The sequence below is a fragment of the Rhea pennata genome, chromosome 2 (assembly GCF_028389875.1).
Source record: "Rhea pennata isolate bPtePen1 chromosome 2, bPtePen1.pri, whole genome shotgun sequence".
Classification (NCBI taxonomy): Eukaryota; Metazoa; Chordata; class Aves; order Rheiformes; family Rheidae; genus Rhea; species Rhea pennata.
This window is the reverse complement of record NC_084664.1, coordinates 79,601,386-79,628,072: the sequence shown is the minus strand read 5'-3', so window position 1 is coordinate 79,628,072 and position 26,687 is coordinate 79,601,386.

The window sequence follows — 26,687 nt, the reverse complement described above, 5'->3', positions numbered from 1 at the left end:
CAGAAGAATTTTCTGCTTTTTGGGGTTAATACAAAAGAAATATGCCTTTATTTTTTATAAAAAGGATGAGATCTAATCCATTTTACATAAGTCAGGTTCACAGTCAAGAGCCAAAAGAAAACTAGAAGGAATTCTGACATGAGAGTTAATGCTGCGGCAAAGGGAAAGACGAGAGCCCGAACAACAGAGCAACAAGAACAGAATGAATCAGCAGGAGGAAAGAGGCAAGAAGTTGGAAACACAGGCAAAACATCGGTGCTATAAAGGAAAGAAAGAAAATCTAAAACAAGTTCAACCTCCCTGATACAAAGGATTTAGGAGAGTCACAGAGTCAAGTTATGCAGCTACAGAATACCACTGTCAGAGTAGAGCCATTAATCCCCACAACACAGGGAGTTAGACACAGCTGAATAAAATACAGACTCACTTACACATTAGTCACTAGATTCCACAAGATTACAAGCAGGTTTTGGAAAGACATTCTCTCTTATTTGATCCTGCAGTGTTTAATCTGAATAAGCACAATTGTCAGCAAAACTTAGTCACAGTGGGACAGGCATAAAATTGCAGTTCTTCTGCAACTGAGCTCACAAGACAGAAGATGAGGAAAGAGAAGTTTTCTAGGGGCAAATAAAGGATGAATTCCTCACTAAGAGAAAAAGAAATTGCAGTGAGTAACATCTTGCTTCATTTTCTTAGACTGTGCTGTGAAACATACTTACCTTTACTTTTTTTTTTTTTTTTTTTTTTTTTAATAGTCAAACAACATCAGCATCCAGGTAACAACTGGATTGGCCTTGGGCACAGGCCAATTAGACGGCTGCAAAGGTTCCTTACATTCAGCAAAAACCAAGGCAGGAAAAGCATTTTAGCTCATGAGTGGGCTGCAGATTTCCTCAGATGTCCAGTCAGGGACATGTGTGCATATGGACTCAGGAATGGGAATCCTGAGGCGAATAAGTCTCTACTGCTACGTTACACCTAACTGACTGCATGAAGGTGGCTACCAAGTTGGGTAAGATGTCACAGATAAAAATATCAACCTGATGTCAAGACCTTCATACACCCACTTTATCCCAACCAAAGTAAACTGGAAATTCACCTTGTATTACAAGTTTTTGTTGTATTCAGTATATAATTTTTCAAACTAAGCATTTTCTATCAGCTATATATCCAAATTCACTAAGTCTGTGGGTGGGGACCAGATAATTATAGTTCGCAGTGCACAGTAGAAGTCCTGTGACATTTCAGAGGGACTTTTCATAAATCCTGCAGGAATGCTCACAGAGAAGTGGCTGGAACTGCACTAAGCTGACCTCCAGTCAGAACGGTTTGGTTGGTTGCCTGGTTGTTCAAATAGCTCCCTATTGTGCCACCACTGAAAAGCCTGTTATCAACTATCTGATACAAAATCTACATGGTATTCCTTGTGCACAGGCAGAAACTCATATGAAGAAACTCACAAAAATCTTTTGCTATCACGATAACAGATGAGTAAAAAAAAGTACGATTTTTTTTCTCTGCTACGTTATGTCACAAAAATATGTCACAGCCATTCTCTTAATTTCTTAAAGATACAAGCTGGATGCAGCTAAGCAGTCCACCATCTAGCCACACCCAAGAGTCTTGAAGCAAGAGAAGAGATGGCACGTTGGTCAGCAGGCAACCAGTACACGCTTCTGACTGCAGTCCCATATCACAGTCAGCCTGGAGAAAAGGAGCTGCTCCCACAAGACCCAAAGCAATCATGTCTACACAGCTGGACAGACTCTTCTCAGTTTGCATCAGGGTTTCAGTTGCTCAAAGCTGAGAAGATGGAGGGGTGAGAGTGAAAAAGGATAGTTGGAACAGAGATTACAAATGCAAACTGCCAACTTCAACCACAGAAACGCAGCCATATAAAATTGATCATTTCCTCTACAGAACTTTAGATAGTCCATTCCTCTGTAAGCAGCTATCTTCTTCCTTAAACTATAGTAGTTGAAGGTGATGGGGGAATGAAATAGAGCACAGATTTTTTTAGAAGTCATGTTTATGTCTTTTTTCCCCCTTGTAAAACAATATAAATAGAGTTTTGTAGGGTGGGGGCGGGAGGGAAGTTCCCCTCAAAATATTATCTGCTCCAGAGTTTGGCCCAAAATATTTTCTAAAATTAACAACAGTTATTCCCCAGATAACATATTTGAAAGTACTTTCATGTTTATTAGCCGCTTTCCAGGTATTGTTTGCCAGTATGAAGAACTAGATTCAATTGTTTAGGCATGCCTTCTAAAGAAAAACAAAACAGCATTTGACTTCAATCCACTTTGCCAGAAAACAGCCATCGTAGGCTCAAAATCTGTTTCTGTTCTCTGTTTTTAAATGGAGAGACCATTCTCCTGCACAGGATACCTGTTGCCACTGTTTTCAAATTTCAACTGATTTCTCAGAGAGGTGAAAAATTAGACAGGATGATATAAATGTAAATATTTATCATTAAAAAGACAGTTTTAACCTCTGCACTGACCTCCACCAGAAACTAAAGTTACAGTTCACATTGAGGCATGAGTTACCTATATGCAGTGACCTCAATTAAGTATGCAGAAAACAAGTCATAACTCTGGCTCAGAGGCACCTTGACATGGTTAAACAGGAGGGGACATTTTCAGGAATAAATACAATAATTTGTTTATTTGCTTGCTGATTCTTAAGTCCTGAAAAGCTTCCATTTCATATTTTCAATGGTTGTGAGAGCTACCAACATTCTACAAAACAGCTACAAAAATGCTGATTTTCATTGCCTTGATTCTAATGGGTGAGGTTTCAAGAGTAAAATACAAAATATTATGAGTTTCATGTGGAACGGTGTGATTGGCCTGATCACTCATGAGACTCCATGAAAATCACAAGATTTGGCACCTCTGTATATTTCCACAGAAGTGCAAGCTATTAAATAAGACAGAAAATTACTGATCATGCTTATTCAAGTAAAATAGCTTACTGCAACCTGGTCAAATATCTAGTTTTTTAGACAGGATATCCACTAAAGAAAAAATAATAGAGACTTATGGAGTTCATTTCTAAGGGAAACCTAGGCCTTATACAGAGCTGAGAGTAAAAGAACTAGTCATTTCACAATACCCTACCAAAAACAGGTAGCAATGGGGGGTGGAGAGTGGAAATAAAATTGATCAAAGTTTTCCAAAATAGTCCACAAATTTACTGTAGAAACGAAGTCCTTCTGTTCACACTCTAAATCAGAAGCTTAAAAAAGAAAGAAAAAAGTTGTTGTTTTTTTTTTTTTTTTTTTTTTTTTTTTTTTTTTTGCTAGAGAAATATAAGAGGGAGAAAAACAAGTCAGGAATGTAGTATGATGCAGCTTCAAAGCACGTGGACACTGACAGGTTATCAGACAATTCTAATAATTGATACAGTGTACATTTTCTTATCTCGTAATATTCATTGTTTTACAATGGCATTTGCACTGTCTAGCTGAAAACATTGGGTACAAAGATCTCTGCAAAAACCTGCATGCAAGAACTATGCAGGAAAGTACACATGTGGCTTGGGGGAGGGAAGGGGAGGAGGAGGCACAGAAAAGGGAGATACCTTCTAATTTCATATTGAAATACAACTTCTGGACAGTTATTAATTCAATGTCATGTCAACTTCTGTCTCTGAGTAACAGCTCCTATTAATCTAGTAAAATGATCTCAATTCATCATCTTATTTGTGTGGAGACATGAAGACAATAGTGAAGATACCGTAAAGCAAACAACTAGAAGCCACTTGATCAAGAGTGAGATGCAGCCACCAGCTTGTCCAAAAGCAGTACACAGATTACAAAGTCATGAGTGGGTATCCATGACATGGTTGTTGACTGCAAGATCACTTCTATCACAGCAATTGCTTGGCCAGCTGCAGGCCACCAGGCACCGGGGAATGACGAAGGGCATCAGTGAGCTCTGCCAGCTGAGATGACAGTTTTTGGAGAGGGCGCTGCAGGTAACCATAACACAGTCGGGCTGCTCATTAGGAAGTCTCTTTGTGGCAGCAACCTAATTGCCCAGCAGGCATAGGGCAGGATTTCTGAGGTCATGCAGTGAATGACCAAGCCTACCCAGCTGTGATGAGAGTGTGAAGGAAGGAGAGAGAGAGAGAAAGATACAGGTAAAGGCAATATGACTGGGAAAGTGACTTTAATGTCACCTCTACCTCAGTAGCTGCAAGAACAGCAGCAAGCAGTCAGGCACTGTGAGGTGACGAAGGGCATCCGAGAGCTTACCTAGGAGAAATGACAGACTTTTTGGTAGGTGAGAGATGCAATAACACAACTGGGACACTGATTACGGGGTTATTTCTGCTGCAGCAATCTGATATTTTGGGAGCCAACCAGCTGGAAAGCAGCTCCACTGAGAAGGAGCTAGGAGTGCTAGTGAACAAACTGAACATGAGCCAGGACTGTGGCAAAGAAAGCCAACAGTGTCCTGGGCTGCATTAGGCAGAGTGTTGCCAGCAGATCAAGAGAGGTGATTCCCCTCTGCCCAGCACTAGTGAGGCTATGCCTGGAGTGCTGTGTCCAGTGCTAGCCTCTCCAGTACAAGAGTGACATGGACACACTGGAGCAAGACCTGTGAAGGGCCACAAAGACAAATAAGGGACTGGAGTATCTCTCATACAAGGAAAGGCTGAGAGAGTTGGGACTGTTCAGCCTGAAGAAGAGAAGACTTAGTGGGGGGATCTTTTCAGTGTGAATAAATATCTGAAGAAAGGGTGCAAAGAAGTGGTGCCCAGTGCCAGGCCAGGAGGCAATGGGCACTAACTGAAATACAGGAAATTCCACATTAGTTTTCCCTGTGTCCAAAATTCAACAGTAGAGAGCAACAGACTTGGAGCACTGTATTCATTTTTGCCTAGGGATCTTTATCTAAAAGAAATAGTAATCACTAGAGTTGAGGAAAATCTGCATCTGCGCACTCCCTTCACCCTCAACTTCCAGCCTACTGTTTTGGGTTAGTGTCCTAGAAATTTCAAACTTAGCATTACCTGACACTCTGAGAAACTAGTTTCTAAATGTGAACACATATGCCAGTAGAAAAAGAAGGTATGAAAGTAGCTATAGTCCACTGACTTTTAAAATCTTTAATTGAAGAACTACACATACTGTAGATGTAATCATGAAAATTGTGCATAATTTTAAAAGTAGACATCACCTGAGAAAATGAGTTGCAGATTGCAGCACAATGGTGAAATTATTTGATGCCATATGGAGACTATTTATGGACTATGTTCATAGTCATGATAATGTACAAGAGAAACAATTTAGTCACAGTGATTTATTCTCCCTTTCACAGGTGTAGATAATGTAATAATGGAGCCTGATTTCATTTACAGACCGGTAAGTGTTAACCTTTATGAGGTGCTATCATTTTCAGTTTTAAAGAAGAGAACATTGAAAGGAAGTGTCATTTTTAAAAATAAAATGCAATAGACAAGTTGTTACACCGTACCTGTACCGTACCGTACCGTACCTGTACCGTAGCTGTAAGATGTAAGCTGGCTTTCCTAGATGATGGAGAAGGCTTCATAAAGCAAAACAAATTATGTTTTGATGATACAACCAAGTGTGGTTCAGGTTTGAGAAGTAATTAACAAAAGTAAGGGACTAACATGGATTTATTTCACTGATAAACCGAGTAATCTCAGGGAACCTTTTCTCTTCAAACATGAGCAGTGCAAATTCACCTCAGAATCTGAGCACCATACTTGGTTCTTTTCAGACCCCAATATTACAGTATCAAAAAAGGCAGTTGTTTCTCCAAAACTAGACTATTATAAAAAGTAGTATACGCTTACATTCCACAGCATGAGTCTACTAATGTACCAAAAGTTAACACTGAAACTTTAAATTTAGAAGTACTGTTTAAGGCAATCCTTATGTCCCATTATTTTGCTCAGTATACAATTCCCTGAGGTTTCAGAGATACCAAAGGGAACAGGTAGAAGTGTATGCTGTAAACATACACAGACAAAGCATTTCCTAAGAATACAGTAATTCCCAGGGAAATTTTTCTTTTCTAATACTTAACAACATGTATACTTACGCTGTGTAACACTGAACAGCTCCTGAGAATACATTCTTTTCCCAAACAGCACTGAGAGCCACCTTGTCATCCAAATTAGAAATGACCTCTGCTAAATGGGTAAAGGCAGAGCGCACTGGCAGGATCAATATCCGAGTGGAACAGGAAAAGCGAAAAGGTTGAAGTAACCAGGAGTGGCAAGGTTAAAGAAAGGCCTTTGAAGGAGGACTGGAGACAATTAGGAAAGATCCCTGAAGAGGTGAAGAGTGAGAATTTTCAACAATAGTCTCAAATTCTTCAATCTAGAGGCAGTATGCAGATAGCAACACACACAGAGGGCACATATTGACAATTTATGGCAATATGGACATTGCAAGGGGCATAGGGAGGGAAAACTTCAGAAGTGAAAGATCTTTCTAAAATTGATTTAAATATATGAATTAACAGATATGAATTATTTCACAGTGTATGAGGCTGCCTACACTTCAAGAACAGGGAAGGTGCTAGAGCACGTCACAGTATCTGCTAAGAGAATAAATAAAGACAGGAGGAAAAGATCCTTTCTCTTGTGTGAGCTTTCAAGGTCAGTGGGTGCCCAAACGATTTGAATTTGGGAACTCCTAGGTGTAAATCATGAATCAGTAGTTATTCTTGGGAGATAAAATTAATAGGAACTCAGTGTGAAATGCTCCTTTGTTCCTGTAGTAGGAAACCTTTCACGTCTATTGCAAGTGCTAGCAAACAAAACAAAGGCTCAGAAGCTATCAAACAAGCTATCTTTTTCTCAGCTTTTCCTTTAAGCACAGTGTCTAAATATTGATCTTTCACATTAAAAACACACCAACAAGCAATCTGATTTCACTCTTACCTTGCTACAGTGAATTTGTGAAGTGCAGTTCATAGCTTCTGTTACACCAAAAACATTTATACCAAAAACACTGTAAGAACACATAGTAAGAAAACAAGCCTTTCCAGAATTTCTACTGGATTGCCATACGTGTCTTGTGCTTTGCTATTTATATTATCTCATGCTAAATATTCTCATCATAGAATTCAACTAGCAATTCACAACTAGAGAAAGCTATTTACTTCATAACAATCTACGTATTTAAAACTGCCAGCTCTCATGCATATAGACATTAAAAGCTATATAAATATAGGGGGAACATAAAGCACATGAAAAGCAGCAGATGACGCAACAAGTCTGTTTTTAAAAGCTAAGAAACTCTCAAGCATCCCCAAGTTCTAACCTGAACAAAAGTATATTTTGGACAGTGCTCTCATAATTCCACCCCATACCAAACTCCTGAAAAAGAGTAAGGAAGATGTGAAAAATGACATCATAGGTTTTGCTTTTAGAAGAGTCCCATAGGCAGCTACAATGTTGTATGGTAGTTTTATTTAACTATTGCTAAAGTCACAACAACACATACCACAATAGCCCTACCACTTTTGCAGCCAGAACAGGTTTTTCTTGCATTAAGCTTATTTTAAAAAATAGAATTTTATCTTTCCTTAGCACTACGTACAATCAAGTCAATGTAAGAGGCTCAAACAATAAGTTTTAATTTATCTGTATGGGGACAGAGAGGAAAGTGGACACTTAACACTAATACCAAATAATAAGGCTGCTGCATACAATCCTGTAAGTTCAGTGGGGAGCTTTTCATGTACAGTTCCTTCAAACCACTGATTAGCAAAAGAACCATACAGAAAGGGCATAACCCCACGTTCTTTCTTTTATTGGAGGAAAGTAAGACAAGTACCAAAATCCATTTGTTGACAACCTTCTGAACCTTTGCACTGATTCTTGTGCTATCTTTGACACATATGAAGAAAATGTAGAATACAGAAAATTGTAATTATCTTGCCAGCATTTGAGAACCTCTGCATAAATCTCTCCTTTTTTATGGCATCTTGGAGGACACACAGGTGGGAAACACATACTTTAAAGCCCCTCCAATGAGCCAGTCAAGCCAGACAGATGGGCCCAGGAGGAAATCAGTGAGCCCTGCCAAAAATCAGTAGCTGCTCTTTCACGCAGCAGTATTCGGGCCATCTTATACTTTTTGCAGCTGTGTCATGAAACACAAGATGCCATTCAACAGTGCTGTCTAAACATAATAAAATCTCCTCTTGGATACATTAAGCAGTTGCTTCATCTGAAGTCACTGCTGACAAGCTGCTAATCCTTTCATAAACATCTGTACCTTGACAGGCCCATCAGAGGTGACCATTAACTCTCACTCAGCTTCTGCCAATCAGATAAACCCATCCGGCCATCAGGTTTACAGCTTCTCAGAACAGCATAAATAGGGACCAGAAAAACATATTTCTAGTTGTTTTTAAATGTTGAAGTTCAGTCATTGCATGACATCAATATGCCTACTATATGCTAAGGTATTTCTCTGAATCATTCCCTCCAAACAGCAGCAACTGTTTTTATATACATTTTTACTACAGTATTGCTCACTTGTCCCCTCCTCCCCATCAGTTTCTTTCCTTTTATAAAAACATATTACTGTGGGAAAGTTGAAAGATGAGAATTTAAAAACCAAGAGTATTAAACATCTGCTTCTTCAGAGGCTGTCAAATTGATTTAGACCTATCCCTTCCTTCCCAAATTTTCATTCTTCCAAACTTCACTAAGAGGATTTATGATTCAAAACACAATTTTTTATTTTGATAACATCTTTTTAGTGGAGTTTATCAGGCACAAGTGGTTCTCATGGTCTGTCAACATGCTGCAAATGCTAAGTGGATAAGATAGAACCTCTCGCTCTTATTACCGATGTTAAAGACAAAAAGTAAACACCTATGTTAAACAGTATTAATCATATCAAGTTGGAGGGTTTTTTTTTCCCCATAAAGAAAAACCCATACCTGTTATTTTCAGAAATACATGCTCATTAACATGGAAAGTGTCCTTTCCCCCCTTTCTTAAAGGAACACTGGATAGGTGTGTATTATTACACATCCTGTACTGACTTCATGTTTTGGTAAATACAAGGAGTTATCACTTGATCTAAATATTGACTAGGCTTAGTTCAAGCATAACTGACCTCAGAGAAAAAAATCAAATATTCAACAAAACCATGAAGCCCCTGTCATAGAAGTCAGGCATATACTATGGCCTCAGCTCATAAGTAATTTTTTGGCTTTTAGTGTGTACGGTATTCAGAATTGCATTTCATTTTTTAATATTAGGTTACATACTACAGAGCAATGGTAGGTGACCATAGTCAAGACAGATAATAGCTTCCTACTCAAAACTTTTCTCAAGTCTCCATTTTTCATTCAAACACCAAAAATATTTCCAGAAGACAGCAAACAATATTCATCTCTCATCATAGCTTATAAAGTTTTAGGAAGCTTTGAAATAAATCTGTCAAAGTACATTAAAACTACATTTCCAAAAAAATCCCACACTGAATAAAAGGAAACTAGACATTAGGAACATACGGAAAACTCTTAAGATGCATTTTTTCCTGGACTCAGGCTCAAAAAATCAGACTGAAAAGCTAAGGGTGGGATTTGGTAATACTCTAAGTCTATAATGCACACTGATATTGTGATGAACAGTTTAAAGTCTGACCCAGCTTTTTGTTGACCCTCAGTGCAGTGAAGATCTACTGACATGCTGAGCTAGAAACCGCTCCTTTGCAGAATTTCATGACAGGCACAGCATGAGAATCTCAGATCCTTAACACCAAATCAAAGTGGAAAAATGTTCCTGATATGTAAGAAATAGAGAGGCCATTTCCAGACAGCTACTGTGGAAAAGAAAACATCTCTTTTGCAACTATGCGGTAGTCACAGGGTGTGTGGATACATGCTTACAGGTGGTTAGAGATCATGGAATTAAACCTAACAAACATGTTATGGTTGTCCAGTTCTGGGCTCCCCAGTACAAGAGAGACATGGAGCTCCTGGAGAGAGTCCAGCATAGGGTTACAAAGATGATCAGAGGGCTGGAGCATCTGCCCTATGAGGAATGGCTGGGGGAGCTGGGTCTGTTTAGCCTGGGGAAGAAACGACTGAAAGGGGATCTTATCAATGTCTATAAATACCTTAAGGGAGGATGTCAAGAGGATGGGGCCAGACTCTTTTCAGTGGTGCCATGCAACAGGACAAGAGGCAACGAGCATGAACTGAAACACAGGAAGTTCCACCTGAATATAAAGAAGAACTTCTTTCCTGTGAGCGAGAGAGCACTGGACCAGGTTGCCCAGAGAGGTTGTGCAGTCTCCTTCTCTGGAGATACTCAAAACCTGCCTAGATGCAAACCTGTCTAACATGCACTAGGTGACCCTGCTTGAGCAGGGTGTTGGACTAGATGACCTAAAGAGGTCTCTTCCAACCTCAACCATTCTATGATTCTGTGAGGGAATGGGGGAGCAGAAAAAGGCATAGATAAGGAGTATCTCAATGAACTGTGGTGTCATCTCCCAATCAGGGAAGTCAGGGCAGATCTGACCTGTTGAAACGAGTCATGGAGTTTAAGTCTTAAGAACAGTCTTGAGGGAGCCCTGAGTGAAGCTAAGAGAAGATAAGAACAAGATAGGACTCTTTTTTTTTTTTTATGTGTTTCTCCAAGTGTTCTCTACCTTTTTTACCTAGTTTTGAAAAATATTTCTATGCTAAACATATTCCATTGCCAGCTGAATGTCCAAAGGAAAGTGTTTCCCCTTTCCAAGCTCAGTAAATCTGCTAGCAATTGCAGCATTCGGTGTTCACTTGGTGCCAACACACCAAACACAAGTCCTCCTCATCAACTATTTGAGTTTTAATTGATCATCACTGTGTAACACTAGACTTGCATATCCCCACTAATCACTTCCATGTCATTCTTGCCAGAATTTTGGTGATACATTTCCCAAATCTTCCTTTTCCAGCCAATCCCAACAAATACTAGCAAGCATTCACCTAATGTAAAATTCCATATTCTTCTTACCCAGTTAATTGGCAGTGGTCTGTTACACTCAAAATACCCTACATTCCACACTCACCTGTCACATCAGGCTCTTTAAGCATCTGCACTACTGTTGTTGATGGCAGATCATCATTAGCTTTGGACACACCAAGTCCTGCTACCTTTAAAGATAAATCCATTCAATAAGAAGAGCTCCACTTACCACTAAATTCAAGGATTAGGAAATTCAAACAAAAATTTAACTCTGAACAGAGACTAAGGATTAGAGCCAAAGCTGCCATTCATTTATCTTACACTAATAACAGTGAGATCAGACAATGTCCAAGCTATTTTTGCCATGTCTTTCAAAAAGGAAAAGAAAAAGGAAAAGAAAAAGGAAAAGAAAGGAAAAGAAAGGAAAAGAAAGGAAAAGAAAGGAAAAGAAAAGAGGAAAGGAAAGGAAAGGAAAGGAAAGGAAAGGAAAGGAAAGGAAAGGAAAGGAAAGGAAAGGAAAGGAAAGGAAAGGAAAGGAAAGGAAAGGAAAGGAAAGGAAAGGAAAGGAAAGGAAAGGAAAGGAAAGGAAGCACAGACTACTTGAACAATAAATTGAAAAGGACAGTTCGTCTACTGTCTTTTTATGGTAGCAATCAAAACAGACCAGGAATTTACACATAAAGACCCCCAAAAGAATTACTGTTTTGCATTTCATATTGCTATCACATTTATTTAGGCCAAGAGAAGCACCAAAATGGTACTATACTGAGACTCATCCAGATAAGAGGTTTAAAAGATTACCTGGTGAAAAACTGGAGCTTTCTACACAAAACGCGGTTTTTGAGCTGGTAAGTTGCATAACTGCAGTTATCTGTAACAATTACATATCAATTACAGATTGTCTCTCTCTTACCAAGTGAAAGAGTTAAATCAATCCCATAGATTATATTATATTATCTTTCACTTTCATTTTCTTATTGAAGAGCCTAAATAACCCATTCTGTATTACAGAAAGACAGAGGATGAAAAGTGTGTGGAGCAAGGGGACATGACAACTGGAAATGAACCAAGAGAAAGAAACAACAGAAAATGAGAAAGAGGAAGTGCATGGAGGTAAAGACACACAAAAAGCAGGTATGGGAAACTCACTTTGTAAAAAAGAAAAAGAAATAAGAAATAGTTAAAGAAACAGTTGCAACCTAGACACTGCAAATAGCTTCCTCTATTGTACAGGGGTTTATACTCTTGTCACCATTGATTCCAGAGCCATGAAACAGTGAGAGGACCAGTAGCTGCAGCCATAATAGGAAAGAATCCTGTGAGTTTTTCTGGTATCTCCATTTCTTATTCCTCTCTAACAAATGCTTTCTTTGGAGGGCAATTATTCTGCAAAGTGTTTTGATACGGGAAAAAATCTGTAATGGAAACATTTGACTACTGCTCAGTTCTCCAAGTCATCAGGCAGCATCATCCTTTTTTTCATTCTTCATCTCTGCATTATGTAAAAATCGTAAGATCTTGACACGTTGCCTGAAATCTTAACAGACATATAGGTGTTTCAAGTATGCCTGTGCAGAAGACAAGATGTACAAAACAATACACTGTCTAGATTTTGGCTGAAATGTCAGATTTACAAAGTGAGGAATGATTTAAACATTTTAAAGAATCCTCTAAGACCTGATGATAAAATCTTGTCTGTTTTTCCACTACCACAACAGCCGATCTAATGAGAGATGTAACTTCTCCCTCTCTTAGGCTTAGATCACCACTGCTATATTCCAAGGACTATACATGCTTTTGTACTTGTGGGTTGCCTATTTAGAGCTTCAATTTTCAAGTCTGTACAAAAATACAAATGAGAGTTTTATTATATTTAGCATGCATACTTAGGTAGGTAAACAATAAAACTCACTACATTACAGCTTTTATCAGTTTTGTTTCAGCTGTGCCTGATGTTACACTGTATGACTGATATGCTGCATGCTGGAGAATGTTAGATCCCAGAAATATTGAAGCAAATAAATACTAATTAAAAGAACATGCATTTTTGCATCTAAAACGATAATAATTTCTTTTACTTGCCATAAATAACCCAAACAAAAAGATCAAAGCAACATTACTCAATGTTTATCAATTTAAACTGAAACTACAAGATAAAACTAAAGTTCCTAGAAGAGTTATTAGCAGTGGAAATCAAAGGACTTTATGAACTAAAAATGTTTCCCTCTCAAGAGTTGAAAAGACTCAGGTGTTCCCAAACCATATCAATTCACAAACTTTATACACCAGCCAGAAAAGAAAAATAAAAATCAGTAATATACGAATCAGAGCAACAGAAGCCTGCTTCCACCACAAATATTTTAAAAAATCATACACATTGTTACTGTTAGCAGCTTGGTTATTATGCAAAATTTCATAACATAGAAATGTTAAATTTTGGCTTAGAAGAAATCTTAAGATTTCAGATAAATCCCCCCAAAACTAGTTCAGATCTCTGATACCTCAAACCAAAATATTGTTTATAATAAAGAACACTAATGAATGCTACTAGTCAGCAGGCATGCATGACAATATAAAGCAGTGGGAATATTTTGAACGGTGCCCATTGACTGAGGGTGTTAGAATTAATGCAGCATTCACTTTGCCATTATTAGAAGCATCTCTCTAGTATCATTTGGCAATTGATTAAAATGTAGACCCTAGCAGCAGTTATAAATTTATTCATTTCTTCATTTCTGTAAGAAAAGATCGATTTTTGTTCCGAGTGTAACACGGTGCGTAATTTCAGAGGCAAATTCATACAGCATTAATATTGTTTAGATTTTTTAAATTCTCCTTTCTAGTGGGAATTGTTTTAATGTGGGCATTTTCAGTGATACAATATATGCTCACATTGCCGCAATGTACCTGTGTATACACGTATGCAAAAAACCTTCTTCAGGGTTCAACAGTATGGTTGAAAAACTGATCTTCATTTTTTTTTCCTGGATTTGCCTACATATCTATATAGTACAGATTTTTCCACAAGACACCAGATTAGTCACAGATGACCTTTGCATGAACAGTTACTCAATATTTTGCCTTTTTGCTGTTCAATACATTGCCCTGCACAGTATTTACTACACAGAAAGAAATTTTTTGTCTAATAAAGGACATATTACATTTCTACAATATCATTGCTAGAACATGTGAGTGGTTCACAAAAATTAATTTGTATTCATCCTCTGATGTGGACCTATTCGAACTTTCCAGATGGCAAACAAGGCACAATTATATTAACATAATAAGTCTCAATTAACCATAAGTGCTCAAGTTCTCACTGTATTTCATACAATGTAGTAATTCAAAATCAAGTGAACTATATTGTGAGCAAATAAAATGTCACCCAGTTAACTTTTACAAGGCTCTGCTCTTGATTCAATCACAATTTTGATCTTATCTTAAAGCATTTACAGTTTGACCAAGTTTGGATTATTTAACCTTCTTAGATGAGCAGCAAAGTACAGACACTTAACACAAATTTCCACCTCCTGTTAAACATTAAGTCAAAGCCTAAGGCTGCTAGAATTTTTTAAAAAGAAAATATATTGTTCCCTTTGTTCTCTGACATCGTTTAGTCTTTATCAAAGGAGTTTTAGCCTCTTTCTTCACCTCCCCTCCCTCCGCTCACATCAGTCTGTGTTAGATATCCAAAATGGAAAATTTCAATTCAAACTACTAAAGCTTAACAAAAAAATTGTAGAAAACTAAGAGCAACAGTTTTGCAGTGGGAAACACTGGACATCATGGATTATGATATCACCTAGACTAAAGCATCCAGAATATTAGCTTTCAAATACTCCAAATAATACATGCAAATAATTTAACAGGTTTGCCAACCAATTATAGGTCTTTTTCATAGGTTTGGATGAAGAGGGTACGCAGCTGTTCAGAAAACTGGGAAGTGACCTGAAAGCAGGAGCTTCCTGCCAAATTGTTTCAGCAGTGCTAATAAGATCCAGTTCTGGGGATGGGTTGGGGATTCTTGCTGACTTCAGGTGAGGACATTTGCCACCAACACCACTACCCTCTTTAAATCACGACAAATTTGTGGCATCTTTACTTGTTACCATATGACAGTATTTCTGTTATAAACTATGCAGTAACTTTAATCTCTAAATTTACCCTCTTTTATAAGAGTCTGAAAACTTTGCCATGCAGAAGGGGATGAAACAGTCAAATGAAATAGAAAGTTCCATAATTTTAACCACTATTTTAGCTGTTAAACATTTCTTCACCGACATAATCATTGCTCTGGGTGTGTGCATAAAACAAAAGAGACATTAGCCCAAATCCTGCAGCTCAGCCACTCCAGAGGAATACATGAATGTGTGGGTGGGCATGTAGAGCAGGAGACAAAGCAGGAAACTTCACAAGAAATGGTTTAAAAACCTAGAGACAATGTATAATTACTGTGGGATTAACCTGCATTAAAGGGCTGGTACTGCTGTACAATCTATATGAAATGGAGCAAGTTTAAATGTTTTGTGACAATAGTAAATCAGTGGTTGCTAAGACTATTTTTTATGAGCTGTACGTAAAATAGCAGGTGCTTTTCATGCAGAAAGAAACTGCCCAAGTTTAGTAAGGGTCCAGCTGAGTGAGCTCTGCTTTAGTCTAATTGACATGATGATTACAGACATGTGACACAGAATATCTCCTAGGAGAATAATAAATATTTCCATGCTACGGAAAAACATATTTACTGGGCATGAGGATAGGTATACATTTTAAAAGTTAGCCAGTGTTATTAGTTTTAAGATATAAAATAGAGAATGGTAGAACAACTGAGACTCAGTATAGCTATACTGTGTATCACCATGCCTTTGAAGCAACTGAATCCTTGAGCAGAAAAACAGTCATGCCTCACACACTTTGGAAAGAAATTCACAGCAAACAGCACAGGGCAAGGGAGGACTGGGGAATGCCTAATCCGCTCCCAGCATCTTTAATTGGCTGCTTTACATTCAAAATCTCAAGTCATGTGCTCAAATATGTCTAAAGTTCATACATCCAAATCCCCTTCTGTGCAGAGACTCTGCAGCAACAGGTTAATTCCCGTCCTTCCCTTCGATGGGGGCATGGTTGCCCCAAAAGGGCAACCTCTTAGGAAAACAACCTAGGGCATAGGACATCCACAAGGAAGTGGAAAACTTGAGCTGAGTTCCCTCAAAATGAGGAGAATCAACACCCTTGTTTCCAGAAGGAAGGCTCAAACCACCAAGCCACAGACATCCTCTTGATACTATGCCTGAAGCTAAGAACCTGCTGTAAACATAGAAGCTGCCCTGAGCAAACTCCAGTGCCTGGTGTACTCCACCTGCAAGCACTCTGCCCTTGGTTTAGATGTAAATAGCTGCACTGCCTTTCACTTACCCAGTAGAGTTCTCACCTTGTCCAAACTCTATCCTCTTTTGGGACTTTTTTTTTTAAGGTTGAGAGAAAAGCTGTCACTGCTCTTAGATTATATTTTTGCTGCCTACATCTTTCTATGGTAAGCTGGGAACACCACACCGTCTGTCTGCCAAGAAATGGCTGAAAAGTCATTTTATGCAGCTACTGACACACTCAGGGTACAGTTCACCAAGCAAGGTTAGGCTATTTTTAAAACCACACTAGTATTCCAGGGCAGGACCACAAAGCAGTGAAATGGAGCTTTATAAAGATTAAAAGTAACTTGCAACTTCCAGTCTAGACATGCCAGTAATCTCCATAATATGATACATTTTAACTTCATTAAAAAACATTACAATGTATTAGATTTTGCATTTAAAAAGTAAAGTATCTGACAACTCATTGCACATGAGGCGCCACACGACAAAATTATATTGTAGAACCACTGTCCGTTACATCACAATTTTCCTGGAGAAACAGTGTTCTCGTTGTAGAAGAAGGCAAAAGAAAACATGCCTCAGGCCCTTGGGAGAAGTGTGAAATCCTTCTTTCGGACTCCACTACCCATAGCTTAAATTTCCAGAATCTTTATATAGCTCTTACTATTATCTAAGGAAAAAATTAACTGGGATGCAAGGCCTGCTATTAACAACAGCATCTTTGAAATCTTGACGAAAATAAAGTAGACTTGAGAAAATAAAGATTTCTTGCCTACAAAACATACATCAGGCAGACAAATGCAGGCACAAGAGATAGCAGAAAATCCATCGATCTGTTTTAAATATAAATATGAACAGCTTGCCTTTACATCTGCCTTCTCAGAAAGTAACTGCCATAAAAACGCAGGTTCAAAGAATTAAAATCAAAGTCTATGGACATTTGTGATGGACTAACTTCTCAAGTACATTTATTTGCCATTAATGTAAATTAAGATAATGTAATGTAATTAAGTTTCTTTTAAAATGGAGTAATTGGGCAGCAGAGAGGAAGACCAATTGTTGGCCTCATTGACTAGTTGCTAGTATCTTCCCTCAGAGCATCTGGGGAAGCAGAAATAGTAAATGACCTATCTAGCATGATCATTGAGGAGCTCAAAGAAAGAGCACGTAGCTGGTCCTTGGGAATCATTTTCTAGGATTCAGCAGAGGTGACTGCAGTGTCTCCTACGAGTCACAAAGTCACTGAAAAGTTGCCAGTCAAAAAGCAAGCCTGAAAGAAAAGAGCCTGCTTTGTGAGGTTGCAGTACATTGGAAAGGGCATATAGATCTGTGGCCAGTACCAAACTTGATGTTCAAAACCTTAAAAGTGAGCTCAAAAATGTCAGGTATTCAGAGCTGAACTGGATAGAACAGCATCATTATGCATAGCTTGAATTTTGGAGATGGACAAGAGGTTTGAACAAGGACCACAAAAATACAGCATCAAGTTCAAAATGGAGGTACAGACCCTTTTTGCAGAAGGGCAGGTCACTGATTCTACAAGGTGATCAAATTTCAGTCAGTTCAATTTTGGATTGGATTAGTTTGGTTTGTTTATAGAAGTGTTCAAAGTAGCTAAAGAGGGAGCTCCAGAGAAGAATTAATATGGAAGAAGTGAAATCAAAGAAGCTACTGACCCTGATACATCACCTTCTTGACAAGAGTTCAATGACTGAAGACTGGGACCAGGGTTTCTAGACAACCAATGTGACCCTGAAAAACGCACAGTGGGACTTGGAGAAGATGGGCAGGGGTGCAGGAGTAGAGAATTAAATAGTTCAGGGAAACAGGTGAGCTATTTCCAAATACAACGAAGCAAGTATGAAACCCACATTGAAGACACTGAAAAGAGAGTTTACTGCATGGTTGAAGGTAAGGAGAAGGTGAAGACAGATCAACATTGGCAACCTGGGGTCTCTGCACAATAGAGCTCTTGTGACAGATTAAATGAGGCGATAGGGGGAGCAAAGAGCCTTATTCCTCAACCCTTGCTAGCAACACCCGATACCACACATACATTCCTAGCTGCACAGTCAAGTTTCATCATAGAGCAGTGCGGAGCTCTCTAACCTCACGTACTGTGGCTGCATCACGATGTAGGTATTTAACTGGGCCTTTCTCCCTAGCATACTGTTCCCCAATACCTGCCAAGTAGGTATTTTTTTGCAGTGTGTCACACTCAAGGTACCTAAGGTGGAGGGTAAAATTGCTGAGCTGAAATCATTTACAATAGCTCAGCTGAGCCTTCTATCTGGCAGGAGATACAAACAAACATAAAACAAAGACCATATGCCTAAATTTAAAAAATCCCTTCTATTCTTTATTTAACAATCAGGTTGTATTTTACAGCTTTATTAAGATTTATGAATAGTCAATTCTATATTGATATCCATCATAAAACTGAGCAGCTTATTGTTTTTGCAAACCTAACACCAAATCAAAGCCAAGAAAAATAAAACTAAAGTGGTTCTAAAAGAGGAACATTGTTATTACACCAACAGAATAGATAGAAAAATAGAGTGTCTAAAATGAAATGGACTTCCTTGAACCAGGAAAAGTAATGTCATGCAAAAACAAAATGGAATTCATTGTCAAGTTTGCCACCTGACTTTCTGTTAGGCTTAAAAGTCCTCAGATTCTGCCTTCAGCTTAGCCTGTTGTAAGGATACCAACTGTGGTACACAAGTAATTATCCTGACCTCCTTCCATACATGTCTTTATGGGAAAGATAATTTATCACCAGTAGCTATGATGAATTCAAGAACTCACACCCTTGGAAAATAGTCTGTTCTGTGGTTAGCTGTAAGGCTTGGGAAAAGGGAAAGTGGATACTCTTGGTAATGCAAATGCTAGACTGAACAGCAGCTTTGTTGTAAGGTAACAAACCACTCAATACCTGCATAAGTTTTTTTAATGCAGCACATACCTTATACTGTTTCAAGACAAAAAGAAAATTCTCTTCCCTTTCCTCTAGTTAGTAATACGAGACCATCTCAATAAGCATCTTCTGTATTTACATTGACTATCTTTCCTAGCATTCATAAGTTTAAGGAAAAAATGAGTATTAGAGGTATGCCAGTTCTACAATTAAAGTTTCCTATCATGGGATCCTGTTATGCTGGAAGCAGCATTAATGGCTTCTCCCATAGATCATAAAGTTACTGCACTAAAGCCCAAAAGGAATTCCTTTGAAAGTCATAAGAAAACCCATCAGAGAAATCTAGTGGAAACAACAATTATTTGCAATAGCTTAGCAATAGAAAAGCTGCCTGAAAAAGCAGCACAACAAACTTACCAGTAAAGCACAGCTAACAAAATCCCTAACATATAATAAAAACTGTAACTAAATGTTAAAACTCTGAATTTTAGAGAAGAACTGAACTTTTAGAGAAGAGATGAACTTTTCTAAACCCCTGAAATTCAAAACTTAGTTTGAAAGGTTTCCAAGAACTCTATTTCCACTTAGGCTATCTCTCTCTACTAAAATCATACATCATATATTTTAAACATTGCTGTTGCATGGCAATGAAGCTGCTGCGCACTAGTGGCTTGGAAGAAGGTAGCCCCATTTCAGTTATTCTACTTTTCCCATGAGAAAGGTGGCTCATTTACATTTACTGTGGTCATATCACTTCCTAAATCTGGGCACAGAGCTAACACCACCTGGACTGGATCCAGAAAGTTTACATTAGGGAGAACTGCTAGTACATAAGGACAGTTAAAACTAAGAGCAGATGAAACACAAACAGGGTAGGGAAGCAAAGAAGTGTTTAGGAGGAAAAAAAGGAGGCAGGAATAAAAACAATCGAATCAGGGTACAGGCAAAAGTGAATAGAAGAGCAAATAAGAAATAAAAATACTGAATATATGAACTACTGGAACCCATTCTGGTGAGAGGGCAGCAAGGCATCATCCCTTTGTTTTCAAATTCAGATGTTGCCTACGGGTTCTCCTTTGTGGATGGGCTGAAGAACATGGTTAGGAAGATGCAAAGGAGGTATACATGCCACTCCTGATAACTTTTAGAAAACAGATCTAACCAAAATTGGAATGGCAAGTCATCAGTCTAGACATTTCCAAGAGTCAGAAATCACTCAATCTTTTTGTTTAAGACTACCATTTTTCTTACAGTAATAGAGATGCATTTACAACATGTAGTAATAGCAGAGGCCTCATAACCACACTAGCCAGACAACTCACCAGCGTGTTTCCATCTCCCTCTATGGTTCATGTTAGAACTCTGCAATATTCCCAGCTGCACACTGTAATAGTGATGGATGAGTTATGCTGTTGATAACAGAAAATCAGAGTGCACAGCTTGCCTTACTTCATCATTCCTCAGATATTTAGCATAGCTATCCTTCCCTTCCCCTTACAATTCATAGAAAAGGGAGATGGCTACATTTTTCTGAGCTTTGATGGAAGAAAAGAACTGTCAGCTGTTAGCTTTTAATTTAATAGTTGCCTTGAGATCTTTTCTGAGGGATAAAAAAAAAAAAAAAAAAGAGAGAGAGAGAGAAAGACAAAAACAACTTTCCTGGAACCAAACCACTGGGATATTTCCAAGCTAGAAGGCACCACTTAAATGGTGGCAAGGATTCCACTCTTACAAGTGGTTCCTTTGACATATAAAGCTAGGTCCATCTTTCAGTAATGAAATGATTAGTAATAGCATTTGTGTATCAGAGTTTGGACATCACCCTCTCAACATCAGTAGGTTTTCTTGTGTTTTTGCTATGTAAGAAAGATCACTTCATTGCTTCTCTTGGCATTACTAAATGTGCTTTTCAGTTGAGGAATGCAAAATAGATATTTTTCTAATCAAAAACATACTGCAGTAACTGCATTATTTTTTGTTTTTTTTTAAGCAGTCTCCCTAATGACAAGGCAATCATCCTTCAGTTGCCCATCTGCCTCAGGGCTCATAGAGATCAGATGTGAAAGTTGTCCCATGTTCCAGAAAGCTATATGCAGCAGGAGCAGAAAGGCCAGAGGGTTCACATCTCTGGTAAGCAAAGTCTCCAGCGGATTAGGACTTATTCTTCTCCTTAAAGGATGGATGCACATACAAATCACAATGTTTCCATAAAACATTTATAGTTTTAGAACAGCAGAGCAAACATGAGCCAACTGCATGAATTTTATTGTGTTTGTCTTCTGCAGAAATGTGAAATCTCAATCATTCTTCTTTTACAAGAGCTTTTGCTACATGCACATGTGCCTTGCTGAATTAGCTGTGGTACTGTCTGGAAAATTTATGTAATTAAATTGAGGCAAGGAAAGAAGAAAGACAGCCCATTGTCTATTGTTCCTAAAAAAAACAACTCATGTATTTGAGGAATAGGAGCCAATGGATGTAGCTCTTGTTGCACAGAAGAGAGAAAAAGAAACAAGAACTTAGCTTTGCACCAAATTTTCTGCATTCCAAGGAAAAAAAAAATTTTTTGGGGGGGGGGGGGTTATAAAGATTTGGAACACATAACAACTCTTGTTTTAAGGTTAACTATCACTTCCAGGCTATGGGGAAATGCATCAGGTTACTTTATTTAACTTTTAAGAGTGGTTTTAAACACTAAGAATAACAAAAATTGGTGAGACAAAATCAAAACAACTGTTCAATCAATCATGTGAAATAGCCAAGGGGGTCAACAGGTTTGTCTCCCAGCTCCCTTTGTAATCAATGGTGCAAGGACTTCGACATGAGAGCTTCATGTAACATAAACATCAATCTCTCCACTGAAGTCAGACCTCAGCCAATGTACACCACTGAACAATACCTTAACAGGATAAAATATAATTTATCAGCTGAATAATTGTGCACATTTATTGCACACAATTACTTGCTTATCGCATCTTTACCAAAATAGAAAGTCAAAGAAAACAGAACAGAAGCTTGTAGAAAACATCTTCCTTGCAAGGACCAATCAAACAAAAGAAATATGCACATTTACTGGCATTTTACAATCAGTTTTTCCAGCAAAGTTAAGATGTATAATGTTAGAATGGGCATTGTATCTGAATAGATGCAGAAAGTTTAACTAAGTACAATGAACAGATAAGCAGTAATTTTCTTAGATTTAAAAAATTAAAGCAATAGGATGCTTAAGAAAAAAGAATAGCCTTCCCCTCAAACTTCACACACAAACCAACTCTCTGATCTGTAGGGTTTACAGTGAGAAAGTAAAGACCTAAAATGGAACAGCTGTTTTCCACTACTGCCTCTTGGGAAGATGGCATTCTGTACAGTGTCAAGGTTCAGTAATTGCCTTTTCATGACATGTTTTGATGATAAAATTATCTAGTAGTTTCAAGAACTGAACACAGGCATCTCTGTCATGACTGACACATTTTGGAAGACTAATGCGAGAGCTGAAACTTAGACTGTTTGCCAACAAAGGTCTACGTATTAGAAAAATGATGTTTAAAGGACAGTGAATGTGTATTCAAAGGAGAGAAAACAAGCCACTCCTTTATCTCTCAGCATGACAAGTCTATCTTCAAAGCACATCAGCCCCCACACAAAGTTTGTGCTTCTTGCGTAGCTTCTTGCAGAATTGCCAAAGGATCAGGGACTGACAGAGAATTTCTGAGGACAAAAAGAGGAGCCCAATTCATTCTGTAAAAACAATCAAGTGCTCTAGAACATATCTTGAATATATTAACTGGGAATTGACCACAAAACAGTGTACCAACACACATTTGATTTTAAGCACTATCGATGGTTAATAAAACAATACAGTTATATACAATAGTTCTAAAGAAATAAGGAAAAAGGAAATTTAACAAAAAAGTTTCCTTTCTTTGCAAGATATTCTTTGCTCCACAGGAGACCAATGAATGGCCTGCTCTGAGCATTACAGGATGTGTGTTTCTAGCAATCTTTAAGCCATAATTGCTGTCATTTTTATGTGCCGCCAGCCAGCATCCAAGTTATTGGGCTGTTTGCCATGCAGAGATTTTGCTCCCCTATTTACGGCACCATAGCTCTTCCACTCCACTCACTGCAGCATTTCCACGTCTCCTCCCTTCTTAGAATCCCAGTCCATGATCAGGAAATTGCTAGGTGCTTGTGCTCCACCATTTTTTCTTCCTATTTCCTATTGCTGGTCATTGCTGAAACTTTTCCTGACGGTGAAACACTGGAGATGACAGTTGTGCACCACTTGTACCAGCCTTGCTGGCTGTTGGTCTATTGCTGGGACACCAGTCCCAAGAAGAACCAGGAGAGGTGCTATGAGAACTTCCCACATTCTTCCTCATTTGCTGAGAAGATAAAATGAGATCCTGGAATGGCCCTATTCTCCAAGAGGCAACAATTTTGCCTGTAGATATAATAGCTACCTATGACAAGAAAGAAAGCAAGGAAGAAAAAAAAAATCCCAACAATTTCAAATGAAACTTAAAGATGTTATTGTGATACATTGGGATTGCATTTATATCTCAAGCATCATTTAATGAAACTGGTACTGTATTTCAGTCTCTGCTTTGAACACTTGTAACTATATGTCTTGCATTTTAATTTAAGGAAATTTTTAAAGAAAAGCTGGACTGTACTTTTTCACACTTGTTTGAGCAGTACAAGCAACAAATACCCATGTTTTGAGCAACAGTGGCTATACTCAAGCATATACTGCAAGATTCTTTCCCAATTGTCAGTATATCACAGCCTCCTTAAGACAGGAAACAGCTCTCATTAAACAATTTCCCTGTCCTTTAGAAGGAACACTGCAGTGCCCAGTGGTAATCCTCTCATCCTCACCTTTTTACCATTTACCAGAGCAATCAGTTGACTTTACAATGGTCTCTCTTACTGTGACCTATCCTCCTGCAGGAAAAAACACCTCCTTTTCCTCTCATTCTGCAAGATGTCTGTGAAAAAAATCATTTTGTTTGAAGAAAGTAACTTCTTCCTTCCATCCAAAAGATCAGAGGAGTCAAGAGAAAAAGCATACATTTCTGCAAGGAGATAAGCTCATTCTCAATGTGGTCCTCCCACTCCTCTGCAGAGAGATTCAAATTTTCTTCTTTAGCTCTCAGTAGTGAACCTCCCACCCCAGGGAGTTCCTTATCCTTCCCTTTTACCTGGCCTGGCAGAGTCCTTCTCACCACTTAGCTCAGGGCAACAGCTGCAACTCTGCCACCATGTTAGTACTGCAAACACATTTCTCAGCAGTTTCAGTAACCAGGGTATGCTGTGGTTCATGTCCCTGCACTCAAGGCAGCTTGCTGATAATGACTGCTATGAAGAAAGAGGAGGAGGACACCTCAGCCATGGCTCTCCCAAGCAACTCTGATAGGAAGTCTCAGCAGGGATTCCTGCCTCCTTAGCTTAGGAGTTACTTTTGGCTGAGGCTCTCACCCTTGGTCCTGTATTTGTTTACACAGAGTTATATTAGTCTGCCAGACTGAAAGTCCAATAACACCAGGCTGAAGAAATCACTTCCAGAACTAGTATTACCTCTAGTTCCCCTCTGATGATCTCTTAAGTTCTCCTCACCAAAAGGTCAAGAGTTAGGTTTAACTGGCCTGTCAATATAATACAATAAGAGACAAAAGCAGCTTCAGCTGTCATGTATACCCTGGGGAAAAAATCCACTGAAATAAACAGCATTTGAACCTATTCCTCTGATGGCAGTTTCTGCTTGACCGCAACTCAAACTAGATCCTAAGGGCTTGCCATCTATCTCCTTAATTATCGATAATGGCTGAACCATCTTGCCAGCAATACGCAGCCTTGCTCTCTGTCCCAAAAGCCAGATATAATTCAAAGCCCCAACGCAACATGTCACTTCAAGAGATATCTGCCACTAGCCAACAGCTTTAACATTATGTGGCTTGAAAGCTACCATGGAAGACCACATTTTTAAATTTTGCATCTGTACCTAATTTAAGGTCTTCCTGCATAAGCTCTCCTAACCTTGAGAAGAACTGATCCCACACAGAGCTTTTCATCTTCATGTTTACCATTCTTAATGAAAAAGGTATCAGACCACTGTGACTGTTCATCATACACAAATTCCGAAAGGAAGACACCAAGGAGAGGCTTTTGGTACCTTGTAAAATGTAAGTGAGAGGGGATTGATACCAGTCTATGGAGGCGGAGGCCAAAATGTTTTCATCTGTTTTAAACTGTGACAGAACCTCTTGATCTATCTGATGTTCGGAGGGCTGTATATGGAAATCTTTGCATCTTGAGTTTCAACAGAATAAATCTGTTCCTTTATCTGCTACTGTAGCATTATCCAAACAAAATTTTCATTTGGGCTTTGACTGATGACAAAATAGTGTTTAGCTAATGTGTGGCTCACCGCTGTCAAAGACCCCTGATGCTGAACAGGAAGATTATACACAGAGCCTCAAGATTCTGTGGAAATTCTTTCAAAGAAAAAAAAAAAAAAAGTCAGGTATAGGGTCTAGCTGAGCTTAGGGAATCCTTTAGTTCCTGTGAAGCAACAACTGGGACCTGGGGCATATTTATAGTGTTCCTGCTTTTTGAGAGTTTTAACAGATGCCTAGAGTAGCTCTTGACTGCTCCTTCAACTAAGTTTTTTTTTTATTGCCTGACAAGAATAACTGTATTATTTGAACAGAAAATATTTGAGAAAAAATACATCAGGAACTAAGAGAGAGACTTCTTTTTCAAATTCGCACTTCTTTTTCTGTTGGTTTGTTTTGTGTACACTAAAAGTGAGAGTGCGAAAAAATTAAACAAGAATACTTGTATTCCCCAGTGTATTCTGTGCACTTCATAGGCTTAGCTACTGTTTCCTAAAGCAGTCTGAAAAAATTCACACATAGCAAGGAAAACTTTTAAAAAGTCATTTTGAAAGCAAATTAGTAAAAATGCCACAGATTTTCCTGGACATTTATATAAGCACTGACTAAAGATTCTCTCTGCCCCAAACTCATACAGTTTAGCTACTGGTCTCATTTCTAGGTGGTTACAGAAAAGTATTATACTGCTTTTACAAAACAACTCATGCTTCTGAACATAAGGGACATTACAAAAATCCCCCAACCTTTCTACATTTCAGAGGAGAGCATCTTTCTAGTCAATCTGTTTGATGTTTATTCTTCATTTCCAGGAAAAAAAAAAGTTGTGTGAAAATCCAAGATTATGCTGATGCAGGCTTTTGGGGGAAAGAGTATTCAGTTTTCTAACCAGAACTAAAAGCTATCCTTACTCTTTAGCTTCCAGATGATACAAATTTCTCTCATGTCTTTACAGAGCAGCATCTGAAGAGCACAGAAAAGGGAGAAAGGGTGGTGGCAGTTAGAACATGAGAAAACCTGACTCCATCAGGATAT